The sequence below is a fragment of the Equus przewalskii genome, chromosome 24 (assembly GCF_037783145.1).
Source record: "Equus przewalskii isolate Varuska chromosome 24, EquPr2, whole genome shotgun sequence".
NCBI lineage: Eukaryota > Metazoa > Chordata > Mammalia > Perissodactyla > Equidae > Equus > Equus przewalskii.
Window position 1 is genome coordinate 18,761,332 of NC_091854.1, and position 10,902 is coordinate 18,772,233.

The window sequence follows — 10,902 nt, forward strand, 5'->3', positions numbered from 1 at the left end:
TGTCTTTGAGGCTGTCTTAGATTTGCAGATTCTGTTTTGGCACAGTTAAAACACTTCATCTTGGAAACCGGCTGCCACGCTGTGAGAAGGCCTCGCTCTTTGCAAAGGCTACATAAAGGGGAACTGAGGCACTCTTGTTGACAGACTTAGCAGAGCTTCAGAGTTTCAGCGTTAGCCACAGGTAAGGAGAGCGAGCCCAGGTGAATGTGCCAGGCTAGTCAAGCCTCCTGATGACTGCAATCCCAGCTGACATCACATGGGGCAGAATAACCACCTGGCTGGTTCATGTTAAACCAAATCAAGAGAGAAAAGAATGGTTGTTTTGTTTGTCACTAATTGTTTTAGTGACAATTGATTTTCAATTATCCATTATCAGTTCATTACATGGTAATAAGTAATTGAAGCAATCTTCAAAGGGTATAGAGGAAATGGAGTCTGTTTAGGGAAGAGGTTAAAGACTTTGACAACCTCATGACTTATAAACATTAGCTTGGGCTCTGAGATGGTGTTACTGCTCTCAAACACCATGTTTGGTGTCAAACATGGCAGGTATCCTAGGCTTTCCTCTGAGGCTCGTGGCTTCAGCCAGGTCTTTGTGGCTCAGTCTGTGGATCATTTTACAATCAGCACTCTAAGGCTCTTCTGAGACTTCAGTTCTATTCTGAATCTAAGAATGTGGTTGGGACCTGGGCAACCCATCAAACACTTTTCAGGTCCTGTTTCTGTGAGCTGACCTGATTTCCTACATTTGCTTGATTAAATGGTGGTCTAGTACAAGCGGAACAAGCCAGCAGAATCCACAACCTTTTCATTTAATTGACTGTGAAGTCACATGGTTCTCAGTCCCATCAAAGACTCATGAAAATCTCACCTCTCTAGAGGCCTCTCGTGGAATGACCAAATGGTTTTATTATAAGTGGTCAGAGGAGGCTGAACTATTTCAAAGTGTGTTTTACTGCTGTCAAGGTTCCATTGGAATTTCCTGATAACATAATAATGAGCCATGGAACTTGATGATGTAAAGAAACAAAGAAGAGGGGCTGGCCTGGTGGTGTAGTGGTTAAATTTGTGCACTTCGCTTTAGTGGCCTGGGGTTTGTGGGTTTTGATCCCAGGTGTGGACCTCGCACAGCTCATCAAGCCATGCTGTGGTGGCATCCCACATAAAATAGAGGAAGATTGGCACAGATGTTAGCTCAGCAACAATCTTCCTCAAGTAAAAAGAGGAAGATTGGTAAGAGATGTTAGCTCAGGGCCAATATTATACACACACACACAAAATATTAGTAACTCTAATTTAAATATTTTATGATCATTGGCTCATGTATTAATCACCTAGGTTCTGTGAAGTCTACATGTGAACAATGTTAGTACATGTATAATCTGGTTGCGGTGACAGACATGCAAACAGTTAACTGTAGTGTAACTCAGGATAAAATGAATGCTAAAAAAGAAGTGTAAGCAACATCCTATGTGAGTGCAGAGGAAGGAAAGGTTAATTCTGACTTTAGAAACTGGAGAGGAGAGAATAGGATTTGAGGAAAGTTTCTTTTTGTATTTAATTCTTTTTTTTGCTAAGGAAGATTTGCCCTAAGCCAACATCTGTTGCCAATCTTTCTCTATTTTGTATGTGGGTCACCATTACAGCATGGCTGCTGATTAGTGGTGTGTGCCCATGCCCAGGAACCAAATCTGGGCCACTAAAGCAGAATGTGCTTAACCACTAGGCCATGGGGTCAGCTCCTGAGGAAAGCTCATTGAAAAAGGAAACATGGGAGTTAGTATGAAAGGTTAGGACAAGAAGGTATTGCTAGGCAATGAAGAAGGTATTGAGGGAATTGATAGTTGAGGTTGAGGGAATGCAGTGGACGAAAGAATGGGAAGCGTAGGGAATTTGGGAAGTTTGATATGACTAACATAATAGGAAGATAAATATGAAACAGCAGATGGAGCCAGGTTTCATCAACTCTTACTAACAAGTTTGTACATTCTTGGGGCAATACGGCACAAGGGAATGCTTTTGGGGGACGGTTGGATGATAGGACCAAACTGACATTTTCAAAAGATAGCTAGGGGCAGAATGGAAGTTTCTCTGAGGAGTGGATGTGTAATATGTAGAATATTTAGGAGGCTTCTGCAATAGTTCAGTAAAGAAAAGATGGAAACACCTAGGAGTAAATGGGATTGCAAAGGAGGACAGCAATCAAAGATGATCTTAACTAAACTTGTGGTTGATTTTGAGAGTGAGGATAGAAAGAAACAACTTTGAAGTTTCCAAACCGGGTAGCTGGGAAGACAGTGCTGTAATTATCCTGATCCTGAAGAGGACAGAAGTCTCTTGGTACAAAAAAAGAGAAGAGAGACATAATAAGAACATGCTGGTCTTATGTGGAGACAACAAACAAGCATTTGCAATTCATTTTTTTTTTTTTTGAGGAAGATTAGCCCTGAGCTAACAACTGCCAATCCTCCTCTTTTTGCTGAGGAAGCCTGGCCCTGAGCTAACATCGTGCCCATCTTCCTCTACTTTATATGTGGGACACCTACCACAGCATGGCATGCCAAGCAGTGCCATGTCCACACCCGGGATCCAAACCGGCGAAACCCTGGCCACCGAGAAGTGGAACGTGTGAACTTAACCCCTGTGCCACCGGGCCAGCCCCTGCAATTTATTTGTAAAACTCATAAGAAAAAAAGAGAAAATGATATCAACAGAGGATACTTCAGTTTTAGGAAGAAATTGAAGCCATGAAAAGAGAAGAAATGTGCAGAAGAGAGTAGAGTAAAACCTCTGGGAATCCTGATGATTCAGAAGAAGAGGAATGAAGAGATGCCAGTGAAGCATAACAAGGAAATCGTGAGAGAGTGCTGTTATTGAATCGAGGGAGGAGAAGTTCATGGAGATGGCTGATCTATGGGGCCAAAGACTCAAAAAGGTTAAAGATGATGAAGAACAAAACCCCAAAATTGGATCCAATAATGAGAAGAGAGTAGTAAGAAAATTGAGAAAGCAAGCACAAACCAATATTTCGAGATAATTAGCGGAGAAAGGAAGAGAACATTACAAAAATGATATCTGAGGCACACAGATTATCAACATTTATAACAGTTTCCCAGAAGAGATCACTTATAAATGATCCAGAAATGCATCTGAGTGTAAAATAATGAATTTTACGTTAGTGATTTACAACATAAAAGTATTTCATTTAAGGAATATGCTATTATAAATTCCTAAATGATGTTGGCACCGCTAGAACAGAGAACACATGGACTATTTAGAAGCCACATCTGGGTAGTTTTCATTTATTTTCATCTAAAGTTATAGCCAAATTCATCTTAAACATTTTGTTGTATAATTTTATATAATTTGAATATATATTGGATACATCCAAGGGAAATGTATAATTAAAACTTAATTATGGTTTCATTTAAACCTATATTTCTTTTTAAAAAAAGAAACTAATTCATTATATCAATACCATACACAATTGTTAGTGATTGTAAAATATAGTGTGCAAGCTTTTCGTTCCACCTGAGTAGTGTTACGATGAAGAGAAAATGGAAAATGTTCATTTTAATATTTGAGACTATTTATTAACCAAGAATTATTTCACTTCTACAGAAGGATCGCAAAGTTCTAGAGTTTACAAACAATAGGGCAATTCTACAGCGTTTGACTTTTTTCCTGGAAGAAAGAGCTATAGAATCGCTATGTTTCTAAAGAGGAGAAAACATACGAAACTGAGCAATAGAAGGCAACTTATTCTCAAAAGTTTATGAAATTTTTTGTCGATTCCTTTTGGTCTAATTAGAAGTGCCTCTTCTGCAGATTCACTTCTGCTCACAGGATGTTTGCTACATTCAATGTGAGTAGCAGTTATGTTTTATGTGATGAATGTTTTGATGTGAAACCCTCTACTTTTACAGTCCGGTAGTTCCCGGAGAATCGTGACTGGATTTTTTGGCAGGTACTCTAGGAGGTCAAATCTGTGAATGTGAGAAAGTGGGTAAGTTTTGTAGGGGAGGAAGACATTTACTCTACCCTCTCTGGATTCCTCTGGTTGGAGAACGAATTAAATACACATGAGACAGAATAACAGGAGAAAATTAAACAAAGCTTTATAACATGTATACATGGGAGAGGCTCAGGCAAGCTGAGCAACTCACCAAAATGGCTGAAGCCACCACCTTAAACATCATATTCAGCGAAAGACAAAGGAGGATGTTGGGGGTGGGGGGAGTCAGTTACAGGAGGTTACCAGACAAGCACAATAAACAAGAATAAGATTATTATGCAGATTTAAGTCCTTGCCTTCTGAATTGATAAGAGTTTATAGAGATAAGGTCATCCCTCCTTCTTCCTGGTACAGAGAAGGAGACACCTTTACAGATGGAGATTTCCTTTACAATGTAAATATCTCTTTTCCTGTCTGCAGTTTATTAAAAGTAACCAGCCCCAAACAATCCCCATGCCAAAGAGACATATCTTGGGGTGGCCAATTCCAGTCCCCCACAGTTTCAACTACCTGTTTTGTTTAACGAGAATTGGAAAACTTGAGGAAATACCTCAAGGGAATCTGGAAATGTTTCATTTGTTTGTGATTAAAAACAAACAACAAAAAATGTCCTCTTTAACTGAAGACACTTAATTAAAGCTAAAGGAGAAAGCTAACCACTTAACAGCAGGGGTCCCATGGATACAAATGCTTCATTAATTGGATAAAAGAGGAGGAGAAAAACCTTTCCAAAAATATTGCTATGTGTTTCTGAACACGTTTCATTAAGGGCATTTTGTAATCAGTGATCAGAATAGACTACGGTGAGACCTCCCATGGTCATGGCTTCAAAGTACTTTTAGATAACACATCCAAAAAAGGGGCAGGATGGAAATGAGAATAAGCTATTATTTTTTGTTACAAAGACAGGGCTAAAAGACCATTATCTGCTCATGTGTATAGCGTATGTTCCACTACAAAACAAAGACCATTCATTCATTCAATCAATCAACAATGATTTCCTATCTACGACGACGCCTGTGGTCCTGTGCTAGGTGCTAAGTACAGAGCAGTGAGCAATAAGGACCCTCAACAACAGGGAGCTCCAAATCCATGTGGTGAGTGCCGTAACACAGATGAACACAAAGTGCTCCGGGAAGACCAAGGGAACACAGTTAACTCCGTCTTGGGAGGACAAAGGACATTCTTTGAGGAAATTTCTTCTGTGCTTACACCTAGGAGTGAAAAGAAATTAACCAGCCAAAGAAAGAGGGCAAAGAATGTCATACGTAGTGTTAAAAGATAAACTGAGGCATATTAAAAATTTAACCAGTTTATTTGAGCAAAAGTCTACTCGAATCAGGCAGTGCCGAACCCGGAAGCGGTCAAGAGTGCTCCACTGACGGGAGCTAGGGGTAAGACTTTTATAGACAAAACACCGAAGCCAAGCAAGGAAATTATGTGATTGGCTGTAGTGAAGGGGTTGCCTTATTTGGGAAAGCCTAGACACTGTTTGTGATTGGTTGTCCTTAGGTTTTGATTTCTTAACCTTGAGACAGTTCAGGCTTAGAATCTGGTTTGCCTAAGTAGGCTGCTACGGCATTAGAACCACCTCAGCCTAACGGCCTCATTGTTTAATTTAACAGCAGAAACGATGATATCCACAGACACCAAAAAGCAGCAAGAACTGCAGACTTCTGGAACTGCAAGTGATTCCCTGAGGCTAGACAGCATCAAGTGAGGGCTGTGGAGTGAAGATAAGAGCAGAGACCGAAGGTAGAGGCAGGGACCAGTCAATGACAGGCCTCGCAAACTGTGTTCGTGATCACGAATTTTACCTGAAAAATAACAATGTGTGTAATTCATGTCAAAAATTGTAAATTTTTGGAAAATGTATTATATTTTTAAAATATCTCTACACAAACTGTATAAGAAACACAGCTAAGTGTACAAAATCCGTTTTTTACATCTATCCAAAGAAAGAATGGACTGGAAATATCAGCAATGATATCCTTATAAAGCTGACTTAGCAACATCATAAAATTCATGCTATGGTTGTTTTCAGGTGATATTACTTATCACCCTGGGCACAGTCCTGTTATTTAACCCTAACAGTAAAATTCTGAAAGGCTAAAAACTTATTAATGATAAAATCAAACACTCCAGAACAAAGTGTTTTCAAGAGTGAAAGTCAGTTTTGTCTAAAGAATACAATCTCACCATATATGTGAGGGAACTCTTGAAGTACACAATGGCACAGACTGCCTTGCACAAAAGTGGCATAATGATCTGCCCCCCCCCCCCCATGGAAATGGTGGTGGTGATAACAGTGGCATTAGCAATGTTGTATACATTGTATAATTTAAATGACATCTTGGCAAAGCATAGCTTTGCCTACTTAGCCAAGAAATAAAGAAAACGTGCAAATTCTCATTAACCTATTTTTGAAGAAAAGAACTGTAAGAAAATGAAAAGAAACTTTCCTTTTGACTCACTCACGAAGCTATAGTAGGAGCAATTCTAATAAGCAATAATGGGGGGAAATTTAGCAATAGCAGCTAGTATCTTAACTTGATGAAGTGAAAACAGTCAGTATACCGATAATACTAAAAGAAAAGGATGAAATAATAATAAGCTAATAGTAACAGAATGAATTCTTTAAGGCATAAAATGTTTAGCTTCTAGTGCACTAACCACTAATGGAAGCCATGACAATTCCCCCTAACAAGATCTGCCATAAATATCACCTGATAAGCCTCAAACTACATTTTAACGTTAAGAGCTGAATTTCTCCCAGAGATATTCAGCCCCATAATGCTATGTATCTGTGAAGATCGGTTATTGCCCCTGTGCCATGGAAGTTATTATAAGATTTGCAGCAAAAGCGGTTAATGCTTTGGAGATAAGAATCCTGCTTTCAGAGGGAGCAGACTTTCTCCCATGTTCTTCAGTTTATTCTTTTTAAAAAAGTTGTAAATATGTTTCTCTTGTGGACTAGGCTGATACTGATTCTATATATTTTGTAACCACTACTTATGACATAATCCAAATCTTAGAGACGTATTACAAGTTTCTCCACTTTCCATGGCGGGTTATTTCGATTAGCTGGAAATTGAGCACAGTCTTTGAATGGCCTCTTTCTGTATTTCTATCATTGTGGAAGGCCAGGAGCCAGTCCCTTTTGGGTTTTGCCACTTAGATTTCCCTTTTCTTCCTAGGCTTCTCCTTCACCGCATCACAATCATGCAAAGACAAGGGAAATAACATTTTGCTGTTGTGACACCAAGACAAACTACTTTCAGTTTAAATATACTCCTGGCTAGAAAAATGCAATAAACCATGGTACCTATGGAAATACATTAAGCATTTCTTGAAGTTAAATAGAGGCATTTTACATGGACACAAACAGAGAGCGTTTGTGTGAGCGATCGGATTTTTGCCTTTGAGAACGATAAAAATATATCAAAATTTTTCAGACCAACTCCCTGAATTTGGAAAAAATACTTAATTTCAGTAAATCTATTAAAGCCTGGAGAAAAAGAGAATTAATGAAAAATGCAAATCAATCTACATAGGAAGCATGACCTGAGAATAAATTTTGATAAGTAAAGTGCTCTGCTCTCAAGCTTTTGTAAGAAAATATCTGAAACGCAAAATATGATTTTAATAGTAAGCAGTTAATTGTTGGTATTAATTATCATAGACATCAAAGATTATTTTCATGTTTGTAATATCATTTTGTTTCTGATACAAATTATTCATCACTTGATCGTTACATCTGTCCTCTATTATCATCCGCACTTCTCATGATATTAATGACTAAGGAGGTTAAAGGGTGATTTCTCTTTTCTTTACAATCGTTGTAATGAATGATACGACTGTTTACAGCAGAAACATCAAGGCATCCTTGAACGTAGGGAGAAAAGAGGGCATCAAGAAAGACAGACAGATAGCTATTTTGGAAGATACATATATCCATTGCTGGCAAAAAGTATCCCAGCTGACAAAAGCAAAGTAGTCATGATCAAGATCTGGTAAAAATGTAAAGAGCTAGATAAAAAAATCCCAAAAGCATTAATTATATTAAGGAAAATAAAGCACAAGAAAGACTTCTCCACCAGACAGGTAAACTCCCATTAAGCATGTGATGGTTAGTTTTATGTATCAACTTGGCTTGGCTATAGTATCCAGTTATTTAATCAAACGCTATTCTTAATGTTGCTTTAAAGGTATAATGTAGATGTGGTTAGGATCTACAATCAATTGACTGTAAGTAAAGGGGATTATCCTTGACAATGTGGGTGGGCCTCATGCAATCAGTTGAACGTCTTGAGAACAAGAACTGAGGTTTCCTGGAGAAGAAGAATTTCTGGCTCAAGACTGCAGCATTAACACCTACCTGCCAACTGCCCTACAAACTTTGGACTTGTCAGTCCCCAGGATCGCTTGAGCCAATTCCTTAAAATAAATAATGAATTTCTTTCTCTCTCTTTCTCGCTCACCCTCTCTCTCTCATATACACATAATATAATTTTTTTGTTTCTCTGGAGAATGCTTGTGAATACAGAAGGTAACCCTCTTCCTAAATGTTCTCCTTCTTTTTTAGAAAACATTTCCCTGATATCATCATCTGATGAAGAAGATTCACTCACAAGTTTTGTTAAAAAGAGCAATTTCTGCTAACATGTGATAACCAGGTGTTTCTGAATGAGAACGTCCCATGTTTCACAGTTGCATTCTTAGTAATTTGTTTTATTTCATTTTCCCAAATATCTGAAAAATGCTTGTGTGACTACTTGAGAACATTATTTACTATAGATTTTTACAAAACACATTGGGGTTCCAAGCTACGCTCTTGGGCTTCCCACTTTTCTGTTCAGGGATCAAGAGGGTGGAGCTTATATTGCCTGTTGCTCTTGTGGTACAGTCCCATTCAGGTGTATGATGAGAACACAAATAATGATCATTATGTTCCACTATCTAATATGTGAATGTAGTGTAATTACAGATTAACAGTTGGTATATAAGTACACCACGTTCTGTGCCAATTCCTATTACTGAGAATATTTATGTGTGATATATTTATATAAGGACATATTAAAATTTGATCAGCTCTTAGGGTATTATATCCTAAATCTCAAATGATATATGAGTGCTCCGACACTTGTAAAGTGTCCTACGGATGTTAAGTTTAGCCGGGAGGTTAGAGAAACTGTCATGTAGGTGACCAGATTTGAGACAGGTCCTAGAAAACAGGTAAGACTTAGCCAACCATACAAGAGATTCAGGGCCACACTGCATCAGGGACAACTCACAAGCAATCGTTCAGAACTTGTTAAAAACCTTTGGATTTTGGGGACCACTATCAAGGAGAGCAGAGTAAGAGAAAGCTTCACATCCGCCAATTCAAATGTAACAAAACAAAACAAAACTTTGTGCTCCCAATTCAGGCTCCCTGGGTGGCTACATAGCTGCCAATAAGGAAACGTTTACTCAAAATAACAGAAGTTGGTATAAATTGCAATAACCATTAACACTTTAAAATAATTGCCTAATCAATATTAATTCCTCTGGTATCTATTTAACAGCATTAATCACAGTGAACTCATTTAGTATTAATGTGAATGTCACAAGTAATTCAATTGGATTCCACCGCAATTCAACATTAATTACCTTAACAGGGCCATTATTTTAAGGTGTTACCTAGTAAACATGAAGATAAAGCAAAAAAAAAAAATAACATCAAAAAATTACAATGTAGTACTATAACTTTTATCTATATATGATAAACTATTTGATTCCTTTGAAATATTTTCTTTGAAGAGTTTAATTGATTAGTAGAATAGACACATTCACACATGCCCACAAAACTGTGACACATCACCTGTAACTATAAGAAGTGTTGAATCTTATAAAGAAATTTGTCAAATATTGAGATTTCCCATTTAAATTCCAACACTTAGTAAAATGTATTATTTTAACTGTTGACTCCCTGTCTGCAATGGGAGTCATGTACTTTGCCACACAATATGATTCGGGGCAACCATGTTTTCTGGCGCTTATGCTAGTTTGTCAAGGCTTTATTCAGCCTTTTCACTATCAGGTTATCAGCTCTCATATGTCACTTGTATGTAGGCATGCAATTCAGCTGTCTTCTCCCCACTTTTAATTTTACCTTTTTTAATACTGACAGCTGAAAAAGAGAAGGAAGGAAGGAACGAAAGGAAGAAAAGAAGGATGCAAGGAAGAAAGGAAAGAAAGCAGGAAGGCAGGAAGGAAGAGAGAGAAAAAAAAGAAAAACGCGAGAGAAAGAAAGAAAAAGAGAAAGGAAGAAAGAGAAAGATTCTTTTATGCTCTCAAGCTATCCTTCTGACTTTTAGGTTTTGTTCTAGGATGTTAAGATTTCCACATCCTAATTTCATGATAAATCGATCTGAGATGCACCACAAAATATAAATGCCATACCTAACACTTTATTTTACATTTGTATTTCATATATAAAGCACTCAAGGAAGCGAATATGTTTTATTCAATTTTGCACGTGCCATAGCACCAACTGCAGTGTTTTGAGAAACAAACATTCACTGGAAAAGAAAATAAAATTATTTTTTACCTCATCATAAATGCTAAATAAACACAATAATTACCTACTAAATCACTCATTCATATATATATACTACACACTATACAATGCAACGTACAATGTGATCTCCTTCAATAGTTCTTAGAAATAGCACCTTACAAAATATGTCAAATGAGTTGGGGCCGGCCAGGTGGCTCAGCAGTTAAATTCATACGTTCGGTTCCCGCGGCCTGGGGTTTGCCGGTTTGGATCCCGGGTGTGGACATGGCACTGCTTGGCACGCCATGCTGTGGCAGGCACCCCACATATAAAGTAGAGGAAGATG

At 37.9% G+C, this 10,902-nt stretch overlaps 1 long non-coding RNA gene across 2 annotated transcripts; it reads left to right on the forward strand.

The window, feature by feature from the left end:
• The first annotated feature begins 3,677 nt into the window (after positions 1-3,677).
• Positions 3,678-10,611, forward strand: LOC139079041 (uncharacterized). Of its 2 annotated transcripts, none has more exons than XR_011532301.1 (3): positions 3,678-3,865; positions 5,641-5,770; positions 10,188-10,611. It is a non-coding gene; the product is annotated as an uncharacterized lncRNA (long non-coding RNA). The 2 variants fall into 2 exon arrangements; XR_011532302.1 differs by lacking the exon at positions 10,188-10,611 and adding an exon at positions 8,601-8,736 and having other exon boundaries at positions 3,702-3,865.
• The last annotated feature ends 291 nt before the right edge of the window (positions 10,612-10,902 follow it).